Source organism: Lactuca virosa, chromosome 3, assembly GCF_052849685.1.
Source record: "Lactuca virosa cultivar CGN04683 chromosome 3, Lactuca_virosa_CGN04683_v6, whole genome shotgun sequence".
NCBI classification, from domain to species: Eukaryota; Viridiplantae; Streptophyta; class Magnoliopsida; order Asterales; family Asteraceae; genus Lactuca; species Lactuca virosa.
Genome location: NC_136428.1, coordinates 210072063 through 210094108, shown reverse-complemented (window position 1 = coordinate 210094108; position 22046 = coordinate 210072063). Strand labels below are relative to the sequence as shown.

Here is a 22046-nt window from a genome sequence, read left to right as displayed (position 1 = left end):
TCTTTAAGTAACAACTCAAAAATTCTTCCTTTAAGCTTCCTCTTAACTTTGATTCTTAAAACATCAAAATGTGATCTAGTCACACCATGTAATAAGAATCTCCAAATAGGAACTTAATAGAGTTAGATAGTGGACTTTACCTGAAGTAGAGTCAAAACTTTTGACTTTACCATCCTTACAGACTATCAGGTAAATTTGGCCAGCTTCGCAACTAATGTCCCTTCCTTTGGCAATAGAAATCTTTGGACTCTTTGGGAATGGTACACGGGACTATCTCAGATTTAGCCTTTCTCTTTACCATTTGGTCAACCGAGTTGACAATGGTTGATCCCTTTCCATTGGGAAGAGAAAGTTTTTCTGGATTTCCAATGTTACCATTATCAATGTCCTTGGAAGTTTGGGAAGTTGATCTTCCAATCAAATTCGCTTTACCAGTGCTCCAAATCATTGCTGATTCAGCAGCATCAAGCAAATGGGTAAGATCATTAAGGGTCATGTCATGGTCTGTCATATAGTAGCTCTAAAGGAACTCACTATGTGACTTAGAAAGTGATTGAAGAAACAAGTTAATAATCAACTTCCTCAAGACCTTGACACCCAACTCTCCCGGGTTGTAAATATGTGACTTCATCTCCAAGATGTGAGCACACATAGACTTTGCTTGCCAATAGGGCTTGAGTGACCTTGAACTTGTACGTTAGGGAGAATAATTGGAGGAGGTGGGGAAACAGATTTGGGAAGATCATAGTTGTCTGAACCAGACATCTAAGATGGGAGATATTCAAGTTAGTTGATTTAAGTCCTTAATATAACACCCAATATGAAATATTAAGGCTAGGACCCAACACAATATTTTACAACTTGGAAGAGGGATGCCGTAATCCAAGCTATAAAATATTTGAAGGTAGGCAAATGACGATTCACCAATTTCCACCATGAAAAACGAAATAATTTATTAGGTTTTAATTGGTTTTGAAACTCCTAGATCTTTTGAGATTCATTGAACTTTTCAATCTTGATTGTGCCCTCTCAAATTTTGTGACTGGGATGCCGAGGATCACAAAACAAGGTGTGAATAACCATGCAAATTCACTTGGTACCCTTAATATTATCACCTAATCGATGTGCCGGTTAACCACACACGCTCCACCGATCTATGATAAACATTAAGTTACCCTTCGCCACTCTTACTAGTCTACGTTAGTGTGCCGGTTAACCACACACGCTCCACTAACGACTTGGTAAGGTACAAAGTGTAAATTTCATGGGTTAGCACCAAATTCACATTTTCCTAAGTAACTAAGATTGGGAATTTATAAGTGTTTAGTTACTTAGTATTTATCATTAATACTTTTAATGAAGGGAAAATTATAGTCCTGTCGAACCCGTTCGGCTAACGACCCTCCACCAGTCAAGGAAGCGGTGGGTGAGAGTGGACACCCATTAAACTGCCATTTTATAGGCAGTAAAGTTATACCCCCCTTATAGACCGGCTTCGTGAATGAGGCCTACTAACGGTAAGACTGACTTTTACTCTTATACATATATATAAATATTAAACCTATAATATTATAATAGTATAAGGGTTGAATTTTAAACTATTAAAATTCTAAGGGTTTAACTTGGAACTAAAGTATTCATGGGGGGAAACTTTACAAATTCCAAAACTTGAAGGCAAGTTTTGAACAATTCAAAAACCTTTTTCAATTCCATAACTTATGAATTTAAAGTAGTTTTAATGAAAACTCTTCAAGTTCCATAACTTGAGGACAAGTTATGGAAGACTTTAAAAAACATTTAAGGAAAAATAAACTCTTCATTTTCATAACCTATGAGTTTAAAGTAGTTTAATGAATAAACTCTTCAAGTTCCATAACTTGAGGACAAGTTATGGAAGACTTTAAAATCATTCAAGAAAATAAGACTCTTCATTTTTCCTAACTTATGGAAATATTATGAGTTTTAAAGAATCATAAATGTGACTTTTCATATAACTTGAGGACAAGTTACAAAAACACATTTTATGAGCAACTTTAAGATTAATATGGATTGAAAACTGTCACACCCCCAAACCAAGGATGGCGGAAACGTCCGGGGGTTGAGGACTTCATGTATAGTATCATAACAGCAATTGTAATAGTAATTCAAGCAAACACAACCAACATATATATAATTGAAAAAAAATTACATCATTGTATGAATTACATGTTTACGAATCAATTACAATATGTTGATAAAATACGAAATAGTAGACGCCTTAGCGTCCCATCCTCAAAAGCACTTGATTACCTGTTTAATGATTTCCTGAGAATACAAGTTGTTTGAAAAAGTGTCAACACAAAGGTTGGTGAGTTCATAAGCTTTTCGTTTGTAAAAGTAGTATTTGTGTTAGAAAAATCCAATATTTTCCTTAATGTGTAAATGTAGTCTTAAAACCCAAAGACCGAAATGTACAAGTAATTTATCATATTTATAGTAAAACAATGCAAGTTTAAATCGACATAAACTCGTTAAATTTTAATGAAGTCCCCGTAAATTCCAATGTTTGTTAATACTTTATGTGAGTTTATTATAACCATACTATGACCAAGGTTGCCTAAAACGACGTTCTTCAGGCGTCGGAAATGTTATGACATTTGTCACCCCAGACCTATCGGTCTAACTGTTGCATGCAGTTTAGGTGTGGGTTTGTCAAACCCAATATAGATCTATACACAAGTATCACGCTCTCCCTCAAGGAGACTCTGGTTACAATACAGGACTTAATGGTAATTTGAAGTAAATGTCTCACAAAGTCATTAACGGAATTACGTGTTATGAAAACTTGGTACCGTATGGCCGTACCTTGCTTAATGAAAATATCCTTTGTATAAATGTACCCTTTTTAAATGTATGTGTTATGTAATGTATCATAAACTATACCTATTATAGTTTATCAACCAAGGGTAGTACGTGGTAATGTATGCAAACTATATTCAAAATAGTTTATTTAATGTTTGAATGTATCGATTGTACTTTGATTATAATCACTTGTTATTCTTTATATTTTATATGACCAAATCCATTTGTAAACTGATGTGTGTCTAAATATTAAGATAAAATGTCATATATTGCAGTAACATATAATCACATAAAGATATACACCTTGCTCAACATGTTACAAGGTTAAATGAAATTAACAGCAACTTTTCGTTAAAAACAGTTTCTGTTACCGTTCTTAGAAAATTTATAGAAAAATCATCAAAGCTCTAAATCCAAATCCGCAAATTTTGAGAGTTTGGAATATGAGTCTAGTTTGTTCGTAAATTTTATCATGATTTTTAGTGATCTCTAACAGAGGTGAAAAGGTTCATAATCACAGACTGGTCTGGGTTTGCCTCTGAAATGACAGGCAGTTTTGTAAAAATCACCATAAATTGTAGAAAACTCATATGGAGATGTGCAAGTAGTCATTTTAAAGCTAAGAGTTTGAACTACTTGCACCTGAAACAGTTTTGAAAACTAAAATATTTAAGTTGACCAAAACAGTCCGTGATTAACGTCCATCTTTTCTGATGTAACCTGTTAGAAAAAGTTTAATTGTGTTCTTGATGATTTTACTTGTATTCCCCCCTTAAAACTTAAGAAAAACATGTAAATGTATGGGTATGAACTCACCTTATGGGGTTTCATTAGGTGAAAGTGAGAGAGAGGAAGTGTTCAACTCAAGAACACTAAGAAGATGTCTTGATGATTCGAGAATCTAACACCGAATAAGATGGAACTTGTGTAAGATATCAATGATTTGAGTAGAATGGAGTTTAATAATTATGTGAATGATGAAGATACTTACTAATTGAAGAAAGAAATCCCTGGAGAAAGCCTTGAAGTTCTTGAAGTTAAGAGAAAAGATGAGAGAATTTTGGAGAGTGTTCTTGGTTGCTAAGTGTAGAATGAAAGAGTTTTATGGAGAATGAGGAGAGAGGATCAATCCTCCAGCTCTTAGAACGTGGGAAAAGCTGGAGATTGGCTGTAAAGGTCCACTAAGGAGACAAGGGGTAGTGGGAAAAAGTGGCTAATCATAGAGTGAGGTGGTAGTGGTTTGCTTTTGCCATAAATTAAGGAAAAGCAAATATTCCCTCAATAATTAGTTCAATCACCAATTCTTTTAATATATTTTATAAAAACCCTGGAGATTTATATATTTTGGGGCCTTAGTTTATAAAATAAAGTTTTGGGTGAAAATCCCACGTTAAAATAATGAAAAACGGAGTTAAAACGAAGTCGTAGTCGAAAAACCGGTAAAAAGGAGCTGTCTGCGGACCTTCGGACCTTCGGACCTTCGGACCCTCGGACCCTCGGACCCTCGCTTCGGATCTTCGGACCCTCGCTTCGGATCAGAGGCCTCGGATGCGAGGCTTCGGATGAGAGGCTTCGGATGCGAGGCTTCGGTCCAGAAGCTTCGGTTTCGGATCCTTAAAGCTATTTTACTCGTTTTTACCCCGTTTCAAGCGATTTTTGACCCGGTCAAGGGTCGAGATGACCCAAATGATTACAAAAAGTTAAAGTAACTTTTGAGAGAGATTTGGGAGAGATTTGGGAGAGATTTCAAATAGAAAGAGATAGAGTGAAAACGATTTAGAGAGGTTTCGTTTGTGATTAATTTGAGTGTCCGGCTTCACAACGCAAGGTTCGTAAACCCCATTAAACCGTGTTTTAGTGTCGTACACAACCCCGATGATTGTGCAATAGTGTTTTATCGCTTTGGTTCGTTGTTTAGCACTTGTTAAGGCTAAGGAAAATCAAACACATGAACTTTCCAAATGATGATTTCTCATTAAAATAGCGAATTGTATAGTGATTACATAACGTAAACCCTAGCATACAAGGGTTATTGGAGTTGACCGGTTTGACTTGTTGACTTTGAATTGACCGAAATTTGACGGTTGTCACATCATCCCCCCGTTAGAAGGAATTTCGTCCCGAAATTTTCATTTTGACTGGGATTTCAAGAGTTTGGGAAGAGATGTGGATACTTTTGTTTCATCTGATCCTCGCGTTCCCAGGTGAATTCGGGTCCTCGTTTAGCGTTCCAACGTACCTTCACGATGGGAATACGACTTTGTTTCGTTCGTTTGATTTCCCGATCCATGATTTCGACTGGTTCCTCCACGAAGTGGAGATTTTCGTTAACTTTGATTTCGTCGAGTGGTATTACGAGTGTCTCATCAGACAAACACTTCTTTAGGTTCGACACGTGAAATGTGGGATGTACTTTGTCGAGTTCCTGAGGTAATCGAAGTTTGTATGCTACTGGCCCAATCCTAGCAAGGATTTCGAATGGCCCGATGTACCTTGGATTTAGTTTCCCGCGTTTGCCGAATCGTATCATTCCTTTCCAAGGGGAAACTTTTAGTAGTACTCTATCACCCACCTGGAATTCCAAGGGTTTGCGTCGTTTGTCTGTGTAACTCTTTTGCCGATCGCGAGACGCTTTCAGTCTCTCTCGAATTTGAACGATCTTTTCTGTGGTTTCCCTTATGATTTCAGGGCCAGTGAGGGTGCTATTAGAGACTTGCCCTCTAGCTAGCTGTGTATCCCCCACCTCAGCCCAACACAGGGGTGATCTGCATTTGCGACCGTAAAGAGCTTCGAATGGAGCGACTTTGATGCTAGTATGATAGCTGTTATTGTAGGAGAATTTGATAAGCGGTAGATGGGTATCCCATGCTTTACCGAAGTCTATCACACAAGCTCTTAACATGTCTTCCAACGTTTGAATGGTTCGCTCGCTCTGTCCGTCGGTTTGTGGGTGGTAGGCCGTACTCATGTCAAGCCTAGTTCCCAATGATTTTTGTAGAGACTGCCAAAACCGTGAGGTAAATCTACTATCTCTATCGGAGATAATGGATATCGGCACACCATGGAGTCGTACAATCTCTCTGATGTACGTTCTAGTCAGCTTCTCCATCTTGTCGGTTTCTTTCATTGGTAGGAAGTGTGCTGATTTGGTCAATCTGTCTACAATTACCCATATTGTGTCTAGCCCGCCCGATGTCTTAGGCAGCTTGGTTATGAAGTCCATGGTTATTCGTTCCCACTTCCACTCAGGTATATCCGGCTGTTGTAATAGCCCGGATGGTTTCTGGTATTCGGTTTTGACCTTAGCGCAAGTCAGGCACTTGCTCACATAGGTAGCAATCTCAGCTTTCATGTTCGGCCACCAGTATAATTTCTTGAGGTCCAGATACATCTTATCCGACCCGGGATGGATGGAGTATCGAGTCTTGTGTGCTTCATTCATGACGACATCTCGGAGTCCACCGAACTTCGGTGTCCAAATCCGGTTCATGATATAACGTGCTCCATCATCCTTGACTTCTAAGTTTTTATCCATTCCCCTTAATGTCTCTCCTGCCACCTTTTCTGGTTTCAAAGCTTCCAGTTGAGCTTCCTTGATTTGTATGGTCAGGTGGGAATGGATTGTCATTGTTAAGGATTTTACTCGGCGGCCCGAGTACTCCTTCCTGCTTAGAGCATCGGCCACTACATTGGCCTTGCCCGGATGATAACGAATTTCGCACTCGTAGTCATTCAGCAACTCCACCCATCTCCTCTGTCGCATGTTGAGCTCTTTCTGATTGAGGATATGCTGAAGACTTTTGTGATCAGTGAAGATAGTGCATTTCGTGCCGTAGAGGTAGTGTCTCCAGATCTTCAAAGCGAATACCACTGCTCCTAATTCCAGGTCGTGCGTAGTATAATTAACCTCGTGCGTCTTAAGCTGTCTTGATGCATACGCGATAACCTTCCCTCTCTGCATGAGCACACATCCGAGGCCTTGATTCGAAGCATCACAGTACACTACGAAGTCCTCGGTTCCCTCTGGGAGAGACAAGATCGGTGCGCTGCATAGGGCTTGTTTTAACGTTTGGAAAGCAGTTTCTTGTTTATTTTCCCACTTGAATATCACACCTTTCTGCGTCAAGGTGGTGAGTGGTTTCGCAATCTTGGAGAAGTTTTGTATAAATCTTCGGTAGTAGCCAGCAAGCCCAAGGAACTGTCTAATTTCGGTTGGCGTCTTGGGTGCTGACCAATTCTCGATTGCCTTGATCTTGGAGGGATCCACATGTATGCCTTTCTCACTTACCACATGTCCAAGGAAATCCACTTCTCTAATCCAGAATTCACACTTAGAGAACTTAGCATAAAGCTTCTCCGCTCTTAGTGTCTCTAGCACTTGGCGTAGATGTAGGCGATGCTCTTCTTCGCTTCGCGAGTAGATCAAGATATCGTCGATGAATACGATTACAAACTTGTCTAGGTAGGGTCGACACACTCTATTCATTAGGTCCATGAATACCGCAGGTGCGTTTGTTAAACCGAATGACATCACCACAAACTCGTAGTGCCCATAGCGAGTTCTGAATGCAGTTTTGGGAATATCTTCTTCTTGAACTCGTAGCTGATGGTAGCCTGACCTTAGGTCGATCTTTGAGAAGAAATTTGCTCCTTGGAGTTGGTCGAAAAGGTCATCGATTCGGGGTAGAGGATATCGGTTCTTGATGGTGAGCTTGTTTAGTTCCCGATAGTCGATGCACATGTGAAAGGATCCGTCCTTCTTCTTTACAAAAAGGACTGGTGCTCCCCAAGGTGAGAAGCTTGGTCTGATGAACCCTTTGCTCAAAAGCTCGTTCAACTGACTGGACAACTCTTGCATTTCTGATGGTGCGAGGCGGTATGGAGCTCTGGCTACGGGGGTAGCTCCGGGTATTAAGTCAATTCTGAAATCGACTTGTCGTGCGAGTGGTACACCAGGAAGATCTTCTGGGAACACATCCGGGAAGTTACACACTTCGGGGATGTCTTTGATGTCTTTCACGTCTTGTTTCTTGTCTACTACATGGGCTAAGAAGGCGTGGTACTCCTTCCGGAGATACTTTTGGGCTTTGATGCATGAGATGATTTGTAAATTCGCACTAGGTTTGTCACCATAGATGAGAAGGGTTTCGTCATTTGGTAGATTGAGGCGAACAGCCCTTTCGTAACATAGAATGTCGGCACGGTGAGGAACTAACCAATCCATCCCGATGATTACGTCGAAGCTTTTTATGGTGACTGGCATCAGGTCAATTTTAAATGTATGGTTGTCTAGAGTGAGAGTACATTCTGAGTATATATCGCTAGTGCGTTCTACTTTCCCATTTGCCATTTCTACTACATAAGTATCCTTTAGTGATTGGGGATTTTGTTCAAGTAAATGTTTATATTGGTGGCTCACGAAACTCCTCTCCGCTGCACTATCGAATAGTACGCATGCATAAGAGTTATTGAGGAGAAACGTACCGGTAACCACCGTGGGATCCTCGACTGCTTCCCCATGTCCTATTGCCAGGACTCTTCCTACTCCACCAGCATTAGGGGCTTGTGCTTTGGGGCAGTCTCTTTTGAAGTGACCTGCGTCTCCACAGTTGTAGCAGGTCCGGGTTGCCCCCGTACTGGCGACTTGGTTGATTGGTTGAGCCGGCGCTTTACAGAAACGAGCAGTGTGCCCCTTCCTGTCGCAGTTGTTACAGTGCATCTCCCTACAAGCACCATTGTGGTGAAAGTTGCACTTGTTGCACTTAGGTAGTTTTCCCGCATATGGCTTCGGTGGTGCTGGAGTGGTAGCAGTAGTGACAGTATTAGTGGCAGCATGGACAGCAACAATTTGTTGCTTCTTAGCGGGGTCCTGTGCTGGTTGGCTCTTCTTTTCGTTCCAGAACTTCCTTTTGTTGTTTCCTCCTTTTGATTTATCAGTGGTGGTGGTTGTAGTATTATGACCGGCTCGGTGGTCAACAAGTTGTTGTGCCAGCTCCCTGGCACTGTCAAAAGTAGTTGGCCTTGAAGCCAGGACACTACTTTGCACGTGGAGAGACAGTCCCCAATGGTATCGCTCCACCTTCTTCTCCTCCGGAGTAACCATTTTTGGGCAGAGGAGAGCCAATTCATTGAATCGGGTGGTGTAGGTTTCAAGGTCAGAGCCCGTCATCCTGAGGTTCCAAAGTTCTTGTTCCAGCTTTTGAATTTCACCTCTCGGGCAGTACTCCTTCATCATCAACGCTTTTAGTTCTGCCCAGGTTATGGAGCTAGCCACTTCGAGAGTAAGTGACTTAATCCGGCAGTTCCACCAAGTAAGGGCCCGGCCGGTGAAGGTGAAGGCTGCGAACTTAACTTTGCTCGCTTCGGGGCAAGAGCACACCTGAAAGACTACTTCGGTCTTTTCAAACTATTGCATCAAAGCGATGACTCCCCCGCTTCCATTGAAGTTGTCGGGTTTGCCATTTGTGAAGTCTTTGTATGAACACTCTTTTGCACGCCACGTACTGTCTCCGTGGTTAGAGTGTGTAGCTCCCGATCCCGAACCACCAGCTCCGTTGGTCCCTATCTGCGACATTGCGGCCGCTACGGCTGCTGTTACTGCAGCCTGGAACATCGCGGGATCAAACTGTGGAGGCGGCGGCGGAGGAGGTGTTGCTGTGTTGCTGGAAGGTCTTGGTCTTCTCCTTGGCGGCATGGTTCTGGCATAAGTCGTAAACCAATGTACTTTTAGTAAAAGTGTATTTATAGGGAGAGAAATCTTTTATACATAAAGTATATTATTACGTTGTTTTCCGGTATGTTTACGATACATACGATTTTATACTTTTTATTGACCCAATACATTGGGTTATGAGGTAAAATGAAAGTATAAAATATTTTGTATTATAGTAACACAAAATACTCCTATAGTATTTGTAAATGTTTAGTTTTGAGTTCTTAAAGTATCCTTTGTAGTATGTTATTAGGTTTGTTAGATTTGTTGTCCATCCTGACCATCCCCCGGTATATGCAAGTCAATTCCCGGACAGATATAGTTGATCAGGCTATATCCTTCCCAGACTTGATTTACATATACCAAGGCATACCCATAATGTACAACTCCTCTTCTTTTATTTTATGTTTTTCTAGTTATGACACTATGTGAGCATGTATGCATGTATTTATACTTTTAATAAAAAAAATCATTTATTTTCTAAAAGTATATTTATTTGAAAAATGCACAAATCAGAGACTATTAGTCCCAATTGTGTTTATAGTTTGTATATCTTATGTGGTTTGATATACTTAATTCACTATAAACTGCGCTCTGATACCAATCTGTCACACCCCTAAACCAAGGATGGCGGAAACGTCCGGGGGTGGAGGACTTCATGTATAGTATCATAACAGCAATTGTAATAGTAATTCAAGCAAACACAACCAACATATATATAATTGAAAAAAAATTACATCATTGTATGAATTACATGTTTACGAATCAATTACAATATGTTGATAAAATATGAAATAGTAGACGCCTTAGCGTCCCATCCTCAAAAGCACTTGATTACCTGTTTAATGATTTCCTGAGAATACAAGTTGTTTGAAAAAGTGTCAACACAAAGATTGGTGAGTTCATAAGCTTTTCGTTTGTAAAAGTAGTATTTGTGTTAGAAAAATCCAATATTTTCCTTAATGTGTAAATGTAGTCTTAAAACCCAAAGACCGAAATGTACAAGTAATTTATCATATTTATAGTAAAACAATGCAAGTTTAAATCGACATAAACTCGTTAAATTTTAATGAAGTCCCCGTAAATTCCAATGTTTGTTAATACTTTATGTGAGTTTATTATAACCATACTATGACCAAGGTTGCCTAAAACGACGTTCTTCAGGCGTCGGAAATGTTATGACATTTGTCGCCCCAGACCTATCGGTCTAACTGTTGCATGCAGTTTAGGTGTGGGTTTCTCAAACCCAATATAGATCTATACACAAGTATCACGCTCTCCCTCAAGGAGACTCTGGTTACAATACAGGACTTAATGGTAATTTGAAGTAAATGTCTCACAAAGTCATTAACGGAATTACGTGTTATGAAAACTTGGTACCGTATGGCCGTACCTTGCTTAATGAAAATATCCTTTGTATAAATGTACCCTTTTTAAATGTATGTGTTATGTAATGTATCATAAACTATACCTATTATAGTTTATCAACCAAGGGTAGTACGTGGTAATGTATGCAAACTATATTCAAAATAGTTTATTTAATGTTTGAATGTATCGATTGTACTTTGATTATAATCACTTGTTATTCTTTATATTTTATATGACCAAATCCATTTGTAAACTGATGTGTGTCTAAATATTAAGATAAAATGTCATATATTGCAGTAACATATAATCACATAAAGATATACACCTTGCTCAACATGTTACAAGGTGAAATGAAATTAACAGCAACTTTTCGTTAAAAACAGTTTCTGTTACCGTTCTTAGAAAATTTATAGAAAAATCATCAAAGCTCTAAATCCAAATCCGCAAATTTTGAGAGTTTGGAATATGAGTCTAGTTTGTTCGTAAATTTTATCATGATTTTTAGTGATCTCTAACAGAGGTGAAAAGGTTCATAACCACAGACTGGTCCGGGTTTGCCTCTGAAATGACAGGCAGTTTTGTAAAAATCACCATAAATTGTAGAAAAATCATATGGAGATGTGCAAGTAGTCATTTTAAAGCTAAGAGTTTGAACTACTTGCACCTGAAACAGTTTTGAAAACTAAAATATTTAAGTTGACCAAAACAGTCCGTGATTAACGTCCATCTTTTCTGATGTAATTTGTTAGAAAAAGTTTAATTGTGTTCTTGATGATTTTACTTGTATTCCCGCCCTTAAAACTTAAGAAAAACATGTAAATGTATGGGTATGAACTCACCTTATGGGGTTTCAGTAGGTGAAAGTGAGAGAGAGGAAGTGTTCAACTCAAGAACACTAAGAAGATGTCTTGATGATTCGAGAATCTAACACCGAATAAGATGGAACTTGTGTAAGATATCAATGATTTGAGTAGAATGGAGTTTAATAATTATGTGAATGATGAAGATACTTACTAATTGAAGAAAGAAATCCCTGGAGAAAGCCTTGAAGTTCTTGAAGTTAAGAGAAAAGATGAGAGAATTTTGGAGAGTGTTCTTGGTTGCTAAGTGTAGAATGAAAGAGTTTTATGGAGAATGAGGAGAGAGGATCAATCCTCCAGCTCTTAGAACGTGGGAAGAGCTGGAGATTGGCTGTAAAGGTCCACTAAGGAGACAAGGGGTAGTGGGAAAGAGTGGCTAATCATAGAGTGAGGTGGTAGTGGTTTGCTTTTGCCATAAATTAAGGAAAAGCAAATATTCCCTCAATAATTAGTTCAATCACCAATTCTTTTAATATATTTTATAAAAACCCTGGAGATTTATATATTTTGGGGCCTTAGTTTATAAAATAAAGTTTTGGGTGAAAATCCCACGTTAAAATAATGAAAAACGGAGTTAAAACGAAGTCGTAGTCGAAAAACCGGTAAAAAGGAGCTGTCTGCGGACCTTCGGACCTTCGGACCTTCGGACCCTCGGACCCTCGGACCCTCGCTTCGGATCTTCGGACCCTCGCTTCGGATCAGAGGCCTCGGATGCGAGGCTTCGGATGAGAGGCTTCGGATGCGAGGCTTCGGTCCAGAAGCTTCGGTTTCGGATCCTTAAAGCTATTTTACTCGTTTTTACCCCGTTTCAAGCGATTTTTGACCCGGTCAAGGGTCGAGATGACCCAAATGATTACAAAAAGTTAAAGTAACTTTTGAGAGAGATTTGGGAGAGATTTGGGAGAGATTTCAAATAGAAAGAGATAGAGTGAAAACGATTTAGAGAGGTTTCGTTTGTGATTAATTTGAGTGTCCGGCTTCACAACGCAAGGTTCGTAAACCCCATTAAACCGTGTTTTAGTGTCGTACACAACCCCGATGATTGTGCAATAGTGTTTTATCGCTTTGGTTCGTTGTTTAGCACTTGTTAAGGCTAAGGAAAATCAAACACATGAACTTTCCAAATGATGATTTCTCATTAAAATAGCGAATTGTATAGTGATTACATAACGTAAACCCTAGCATACAAGGGTTATTGGAGTTGACCGGTTTGACTTGTTGACTTTGAATTGACCGAAATTTGACGGTTGTCACAAAAACAAATTATCGCATAACTTTTCTATTAATCTAGACTAACTCATAAGAACAAGACAATTCAAATCAAACTTTTTCATGAAATTAGCCTAACCATTAAACTAATACAAAACATGAATCTATTGACAACTATCTTTGAAATTGGTTTAGCATGAACATTACCACATCAAAAACAGGTTTACAAGACCAAAAACAGCTTAGGGTAATGTTTCTAGTCCAATTCCAGCCTTAAAAGTCGAAAATATGCTGTCAGGGGGTCCTACTCGTCGAGTGCACAAACCAACTCGACGAGTTGGATGAATTTCTTCATGGACTCGGCGAGTTCATCAGTGGACTGGGCGAGTCCAGTGCCCAGACAGCCAAAATTTTCGATTTTTCAGCCATTTCAGCAAGTATAACATGAAAACAAGCCTTGGCTCTGATACCACTGTTGGGTTTTGGTATAATACAACATCCTATGGTGCACATACAACCCTAACTACCTTGGATCTATGTTTTCACTAATTATACATGCAAATGGTTTCCAAGGTATGGAACCTATAGCTAGCATGCAATTGTCATACAAACTACATAAAATGCTAGATATTGTAACATACCTTTTGTGTGGCTGGAAGTCTTGATGTATTTGGCCTTAAGAACTTAGCCCCAATAGTGTGGAAGCCTCAAATGAAGTCACAACACATCAAGGACAAAGGTAGGACTTGAGAGAGAATCTCCATGCACTCTAAAACCTTCATGAACTCCAAGAACATGCACACACACTAGGGGGTGACTAGGGGTGGCGGTTTTAGGTCATAACATATGTATTTATATGTGTTGAATTCTAAGAGTAATGGGTATAACCCAAACCCATATCCATGGATTTTATGATCCATGGTTCATGTGGCCCAACTCTTTATGTATCCATACATAAACTTGGTCCAACATGGATCATAAGCCCAACACATATAAATATAACTAATTACCATAATTAGTCCCCATAGATTTAATTAGTCTCTTTTGACCACTAAATTAATTCCAAAATAATTCTTGATCAATACTAATTAAAACATATGATTTCATATTAATATATTATAACTTATAATATATTAATAAACCATAAATAACCTTCTCTCAAAAGTCCATCCTAACAAATTGTCCTGATGATATGCAACCCAAATGGATCATGCTACTCTCGGGTCGAATACATACCAATAATAGTTATCGGCTTAGACACCTAATCCAACAACTTTATGGGGTGATCATTACAGAGTCCTGCTATAATTGTACAATGTATACAAGTTGTATATAATTCAAGATTAAATAGACCTTTGAATAAGCGATCCTACTCAAAAACCACAACCAAATAAGGAACGGGTAGTGAAGCGTAGATCCCAAATTCTCAGTCCATAAGATCTCAATTATATAAAACCTTGGGAGTATACATTGTAAGATTATAGACCTATCCGTAAGGGTCTTTTAAGTTATCATGTAAGTTGTTTATATATATTGCCTGAAATACTCCTATAGTATTTTAATGTAATGTACTTGATCTAGAATTCTCTTGACTGGTGTTTAGGTAAGTTTTAAGACTGTTGCAACACCACATCGCTCCCAAACACATGTCGGTCACATCTCGAATAAATGTAGTTGATCAGACTATATTGATCCTAGCTATGATTACATAACTGTTCAGGTTTGACGACAGTGTTCAACCTTTAAATACTTTAGTTCTGTTCTTCCTATGATACTTGGTCTAGTATGTACATGTATAAGCAAGTAGGTATATTTTTATAACTTATCGTTATACTCTTAACATATATCATTATCCAGAGCACTTAAGCCCCATTATATTTATAGTTGTATATCTTTTATCGGTTGATATACTTAGTTCACTATAAACAATGCTCTGATACCAATCTGTCACACCCCAAAACCGGAACGACGGAAACGTTCGGGGGTGGAGGACGTCATGTTTAGTATCACAAGACATGCATAATAGTAAGCAAAGTAATGAACAACCATTTCATTAGAAAGAAAGTGTTTACAATGTGTGTGTTCACAAAACATAGAATACAAAATCAAATAACAAAACAATACTTGAAGCTACTATGCTCCATCTTCTGAATTCCCAGCACGAGTACCTGTCTACTAGGCTCCTGAGAATACAAGTTATTTGAAAGAGTTGATCAGCAATTAAGCTGGTGAGTTCATAAGATTTTAGTGAGGTAAGTAAGTTGTAGAAAGTTGTTGTAAAATGTTGTTGAAAATGTAGTTGAAAAATGTAGTAAGTTGTAAGTTCTGTTTAGAAAAGTTTGCATGTTCCTCTTAGAAAATCCTATATTTCCTACTTTGATGAAAGATACGTAAAAATGATTCTACAATCCTTTCTATGAGTACTAAATGGATACAAGTTATATAAAACTCAGAGTAAACAAACAATCGACTGTGCGCATCTGCCCTAAGCCCACAACCAAACAAGGAACAGGAAGTAAGGCGGATAGCACACATCCCATTGTTTGTTAGATCATTGTTGTATATAACCCCGGCGTATTCACTTGTTACTCATGGAGTTAATTGTAATGGTTCCTTTATATTTAATGAAAAGATTATTTAAGAAAACCCTTATTCCTTATAATAAAATGGTGACCACAGTGATTACTTCTATACTCACTTAGTTTATACTGCTATATATGATCTAATATCGAATAGATAGTTAATTGGGTGAATCTACCCTAAGCCCACAACCAAACAAGGAACAGGAAGTAAGGCGGAAAGCACACATCCAACTACCTATTGGGTATTAATGACATATAACCATGATGTATAAACTAAGGTATTATAGACTTGATCACCTAAGGTCCTTTAGGTTTATACTGGTTTAATAAAATGGATTAAACCCTTAACTGGTAAGTTTCTAGTTTTGTATACCAAAAGTTCTGATTTGGAAAGTATGTTTTGTACTAGAAAACTGTGCATTGACTTTGTGTACTATGACTTGACCCATACCTGGTACCCTTATGATGACTTAATGTATACTGAACATTTATATATCTAGAATCGAATAGATAATAGATTGGGTGAATCCGTTCCAAGCCCACAACCAAACAAGGAACAGGAAATGAAGCGGAGAGCACACATCTTATTACCTGTCGGATCCTATTGATATATATATCCTTTGATGTATACATTAAAGAATCATAAGGTTGGCATTATGGTCCCTTTCTACTGAATGTACTAGACTCGACTGTTTTATTTGTCGTTTGTAAAAATGTAAGTTTTCCGTAGTTTACAACTATCTTGACTCGAAAATAGTTTACATTAACTTTCAAGTGGTACTGCCACTTTATGAAAGCTATGGGAAATATAAGTACACAGTTGTCGTTTAAAATGACATACTGACGTACTGATGACCTTAAAACATGTTTGTTTTATACTGGTCATAATGTGAAGGCTAGTACCAATACTATACGCTCTCCTTGTCTAGAGATTAAGGGAACCAAACGCGACTTTTTAGCAAACCAGTTCCTACACCGAGTAATTAACATTAAAGTTTTATGATCACGTATACCCAATATAACTATCACCTTTTGTTTAGAACAATAAGTTAGTGATTCATTAGTATAATTAGATCCTGTAGTAGTTCCATGCTATAGCAACTTAATATGTTCGTTCTGTTTCTCATATAGTATGTTCTGTTTCTCATATAGTATGTTCTGTTTGTCATATAGTATGTTCGTTATGTTATTGTGTATTGTATCTAGTATGAACTGAATCTCTAAACTATACCTATTATAGTTTAATAATGTTTTACTTGAACTGTTATTGAAAAGACTCATTTACCTACTAAGTTATGCTTGTACTTTAAAAACAGAGTTTTGTTAAACTATGGAGTAACATAACTTTAAAAGAGTTTTTGAAATGTTTTGATCACTTATAAAAGACATAAACAATCTTTTGAAAGATGTATATATAACAAACATTTACACAATTATCATTGTGTTCAACTTGTATTCCCCCCTTAAAGCATTTAAAACAGTTAAAAGAGTCAGTACGGGGTATGAACTCACCTGATGTGGGTGATTCAAACGAATACACACGTAAGGATGAGAAGTTCCACGAATGAACTCCCAAGACACAACGGGTCCTAAATGAGATATAATGGCATATATATGTGTATGTAATTAGTGTCTAAACAACTAATTAAGAAGTGTAACACCCTTATAGACTAGGAAATTATAAGATTTAAGGGATACAATCACATATGATTGCATAACTAGGGTGTATGGCCCCCCTATAGAGTTTACGGTCCAAAAGGCATGACCATAAGTGTTTACGGTCAAGATGGTTTACGGTCCTATGTGTTCACAGTCCTATGGTTTACGGTCCAAGTGTTCATGGTCTAATGACCTTACGGTCATGGAGTTCACGGTCTAATGACCTTACGGTCATGGAGTTCATGGTCTAATGACCTTACGGTCATGGAGTTCACGGTCTAAGGAGATCCAACCGTAAACTCATCAAATCTTTTCACAATGATGGTTTTCAAGGGCTTCATTCAAATGCATCAGATTCTAGGGACCATGCTTAGCCTTAGGAAGGCTTTACGGTCTCTAATGCACCTTTCATTAGAGTTTACGGTCTAAGGAGATACTCTTAGACCGTAAACACCTTGTTCTTGGATAAAGTGATGATTTCAAGTCCATAAACAAGAATCCTAACTAGATACAAGTATAGGAGGAAGGTACTCACGATTTGGAGGCAAAGGAGTGTGTTTTCGGTCCAAAACGCTAAGGTGTTGTTGATGTTCTTGAGGATCTCGAAGATCTAGACTTAAAAGATGAAATCCTTGTATGAATTCAATGGTGAATGATGGATAAAAAAAGGACTAACTCGCAAAGGGAAGGAATCACTTACATTTTCGAGAATTGGAAGCAAAATACTTTGATACTTGAGGGAGTTTTCGAGATTTTTGGCTTGTAAAGGAAAGAAATGATCAAAACGATCAACCATTATATATATAGGGAGGGAGTTTACGGTTACCCTAACCGTAAACTCAAGGTCTCGACCGTAAACTCCTTCTTAAGGAGGTTTACGGTTGCTAGGTAGTTTAGAACTTAAACTGACACTTCCAAATACTGATTCCTTTGATGCACTAGTCTCAGAATACTCAGAATAGACCCTAAACAGTGCGAATCTAACATTGATAGATTTGAACGTTTATACAAGCTAGAAATTTCGGGTTGTCACATTATCATTGAGAAGGACTGAGTCAATGATAGCCACAAACCAAGGGGGAGATTGAATGGTCACATCTATGTGGTTTGGGCTAGTCATTCATAGAGTATATGTGTCTTGGTAAATTCAGGGTGTTTGTAGCTCTTTTGTGTTAGTGTTTGCGGTTGTAAGGGTGTTCACGGTCGTGAACCCCATTTGCGTTTGGCTTGTTGCTATATATAGGGGTCTGTCAATCTTATGTCGGGGTTAGCGAGTTGGTCAGTCTGTTCACGGCCTAGTGTGTGTATCCAAGGTGTACTAGACGTTTTTGCGATATAAACATGTGCATGCTTGTTTTAATCTTTCTTTTACTCTGTTCTTAGTGTGATTGATTGCTATTTGTTTGATCACTGGTTTGGATCCTCAGATTTAGGACCTTACTGCCCCAAATTAGGAAATGATTCGGAACAGGGCGTTACATCAACAACCATCATTGAATTCGTTCATCCAAAGATGATGTCGTCAACACATATTTGAACTAAAATGAGATGGTTTACATTCGATCTTCAGAATAGTGTAGGAACAAGAATTCCTCTTTGAAAACGAGAACGCTTCAAAAACTCAGTGAGGGTCTCGTACGACGCGCGTGGAGCTTGCTTGAGGCCATAAACAGCTTTTTGAAGTTTATAGCAATAGTTTGGATATGAAAGATTTACAAATCCAGGTGACTGTTAAAGATACACTTTGGTTTCAAGTTCACCATTGAGAAAGGCACTTTTGACATCCATTTGGTAAACCTTAAAGCCTTTATGTATAGCATAAGCGAGAAAGATTCAGATGGCTTCAAGAAGAGCAACAGGAGAAAAGGTCTCGTCATAGTCGAGTCCTTTAATCTGAGTAAATCCTTTCGCCACCAATCTCCGTTTGTTTCTGATTATAACTCTGGCATCGTCAAGTTTGCTTCGGAAGACCCATCTTGTACCAACAATAGGGTGATCCTGAGGAGGAGGTACAAGAGTCCATACTTGATTTCTGTCAAATTCTGCTAGCTTTTCTTGCATAGCTGTAATCCAATCAAAATGTTCTAAAGCCTCCTTGATGGATTTTGGTTCAACCGTTGATATGAAAGCCGAGAAGAGACACTCATTTTGAATGTTGGTAGCAGAGCGAGTTTGAACACCAACATTGAGATTTCTAATGACTTGATTTGGAGGATGATCCTTTGTCCAGATATGCAAACTCGGAAGGTCTTGTGCAGCGGACGATCCGATATCAACAATGGGGTTATGTTGCTCCCCCCGAACAGTTTGAATTTAAGGATTATGCTCCCCCTGAACTTCAAAACCAGATATTTAAACATCGTCATTGTTCAGAAAGTCAAAGATGTTAGCATCGTCTTCGTTGTTGTTCAGAATGGGATCAAATTCAATGAATTGATCTGCTGCATCTTGAAATCCATCAACATTTGATTCGAGGGTTGGATAACTATTCTTCCCCTCAACTTGAGAAGTTTGAAATGGATCAGAATCAAAAGGAGGAAAGGTTGGGGGTCGAACCAAAGACCTTTTGAGAAATCAGAGCTTCATTCGATGAGGACGGTCTTGATCGAGATTCCAAATCGAGATCAGTTTGTATTGGTCCGAACAAGAATTCAAAATCAACTTCATCAATAATTTGAGAATTCAGACACCCAGGAGGTGGAGCATTAGACTCCATGATATGAGTTGTAAAATAAGAAGGGTCTGAATTCCGAATAAAGTTATCAGCAAAAGTGACATCAAATCTTTCTTCAAGTATGTAGATGTCGAATAGTGTTGTGAGGTGTCGAATGTCTTAGAAAGTTTCAATAGTTTCTAATTTTATTATAAGGGCATATTTAGTTTCGAAGCTTTGATGTAATGTCCCTTATAGTTTTTGTGTGCTTTCATGTTTCCTATAAATAGGGATGTGTACTAGAGATAGATAAGAACTTTCGTGATTTTTGTGTAGGAACTCTCTATACTCTTGAAAGCATAATCGAGCCAAACAGACTTTATTTAGATCTCATGTTCATCATTCATACTTTACTCTGATCTCGTTATTCATACTTGATTTTATTACAACTTCACTTGAATTCGTCTGCTCAAGTTGAAGGGGGAGCATACTTTCGAGGGGGAGAGAGAAAGAATGAGTGTTGATGTCGAGGGGGAGCATCCTGATAATAATCCAATTGTCGAGGGGGAGCAAGATGCAATAAATACAAACGTTTTGAATGATCAAAATGATGAATTTCATGATATTAATGATAATTTGTCAAATGCAGGTGAAGGATCTGAAACTGAATTTCGAAGATGCACCTTTGGACTTTGATCCTGCATTTCCTCTAATGTATAAGTGCCGCGAACTCACCCAAAAGAACAAATTCTTGGCAATCCTCAAGATGGAGTTTTAACTAGAGCTCAACTTCGTGTTAAAAAATGAGGTACTTAATGTACACCAATAATTTTCTATGTTTAATGTCTTTATTTGGAAAATTGAACCAAAAATAGTCAAGATTGATATGGAAGATCCTGATTGGATTGTTTCTATGCAATCTGAGTTGGCTGAATTCGAAAGAAATAAAGTTTGGCATCTAATTCCAAAACCAAAAGATGTGTCAGTGATAGGCTTAAAATGGATCTTTAAAAATAAAACTGATAAGGAAGGGAACATTATTCGAAATAAGGCTAGGCTAGTTGTAAAAGGATATTCGCAACAAGAAGGGATTGATTATGAAGACACCTTTGCCCCTGTCGTGAGACTCGAGGCTGTTCGAATATTTTTAGCCTATGCAGCACATAAGGACTTTGATGTTTATTAAATGGATGTAAAGTGTGCTTTTCTAAATGGAGTTCTCGAAGAAACGGTTTATGTTGAACAACCACCAGGTTTTGTAAATTATCAATACCCTGATCATTGCTATATGTAAGACATATGGTCTTAAACAAGATCGACGTGCCTGGTTTGCCACTCTTACTAATTTCTTAAAATCTTCGAAATCTAAACAATGATCTGTTGATCCCACTCTCTTTCGAAAGAAAGTTGGGAATCATCTAATGCTTGTTCAAATTTATGTCGATGATATTATTTTTGGTTCGACTGATCCTCAATTGTCAATTGAATTTGAAAATATAATGAAAACTCAGTTTGAGATGAGCATGATGGGGAAGATAAGCAATTTCAAGGATTAAATATTTGTCAAAGCAGAGAAGGAATTTTCATCAATCAAGAGAAGTATATTATAAATCTGCTTGATAAGTTCTGAATGACGAATAAGTCAAAGCTACGAGTACCAATGGTAGTTGGAACAAGACTAAGTCCATCTTTGGATAAACTAGCTGTTGATCTCACATTGTATCGAAGCATGATAGGTTCGTTACTATACCTCACAGCTAGTTGACCTGATATTATGTTTTTTGTATGCAATTGTGCCAGGTACCAATCCTAGAGAACCTTATCTTACTGCAGTGAAGAATATTTTTCGCTATCTCAAAGGCACACTTTCGTTAGGATTGTGGTATCCTTCGAAAACATGGTTTTTTTATTCAAGCATTTTTAGATGCTGATCTTGGTGGATGTCAACTTGATCGAAAAGCATAATTGGCGGATGTCAACTTCTGGATGGGAAGCTTGTAAGCTGGCAGTCAAAGAAACAAACATGTGCTTCGATTTCCACAGCAGAAGCAGAATATGTTGCTGCTGCAGCTTGCACTTCTCAAATCGTATGGATACAAAGTCAACTGCATGATTATGCAATCAACATGAAGAAAATTTCGTTGTATTATGATTCACAAAGT

At 38.1% G+C, this 22046-nt stretch overlaps 1 long non-coding RNA gene across 1 annotated transcript; it reads right to left on the bottom strand.

Annotated features, from left to right (window-relative positions):
- Positions 1-2166: 2166 nt before the first annotated feature.
- LOC145165534 (uncharacterized) lies at positions 2167-3718 on the bottom strand. Its single transcript, XR_013740107.1, has 2 exons — positions 3658-3718; positions 2167-2304 (listed from the first exon to the last, which is right to left on the bottom strand). It is a non-coding gene; the product is annotated as an uncharacterized LOC145165534 (long non-coding RNA).
- Positions 3719-22046: the final 18328 nt, after the last annotated feature.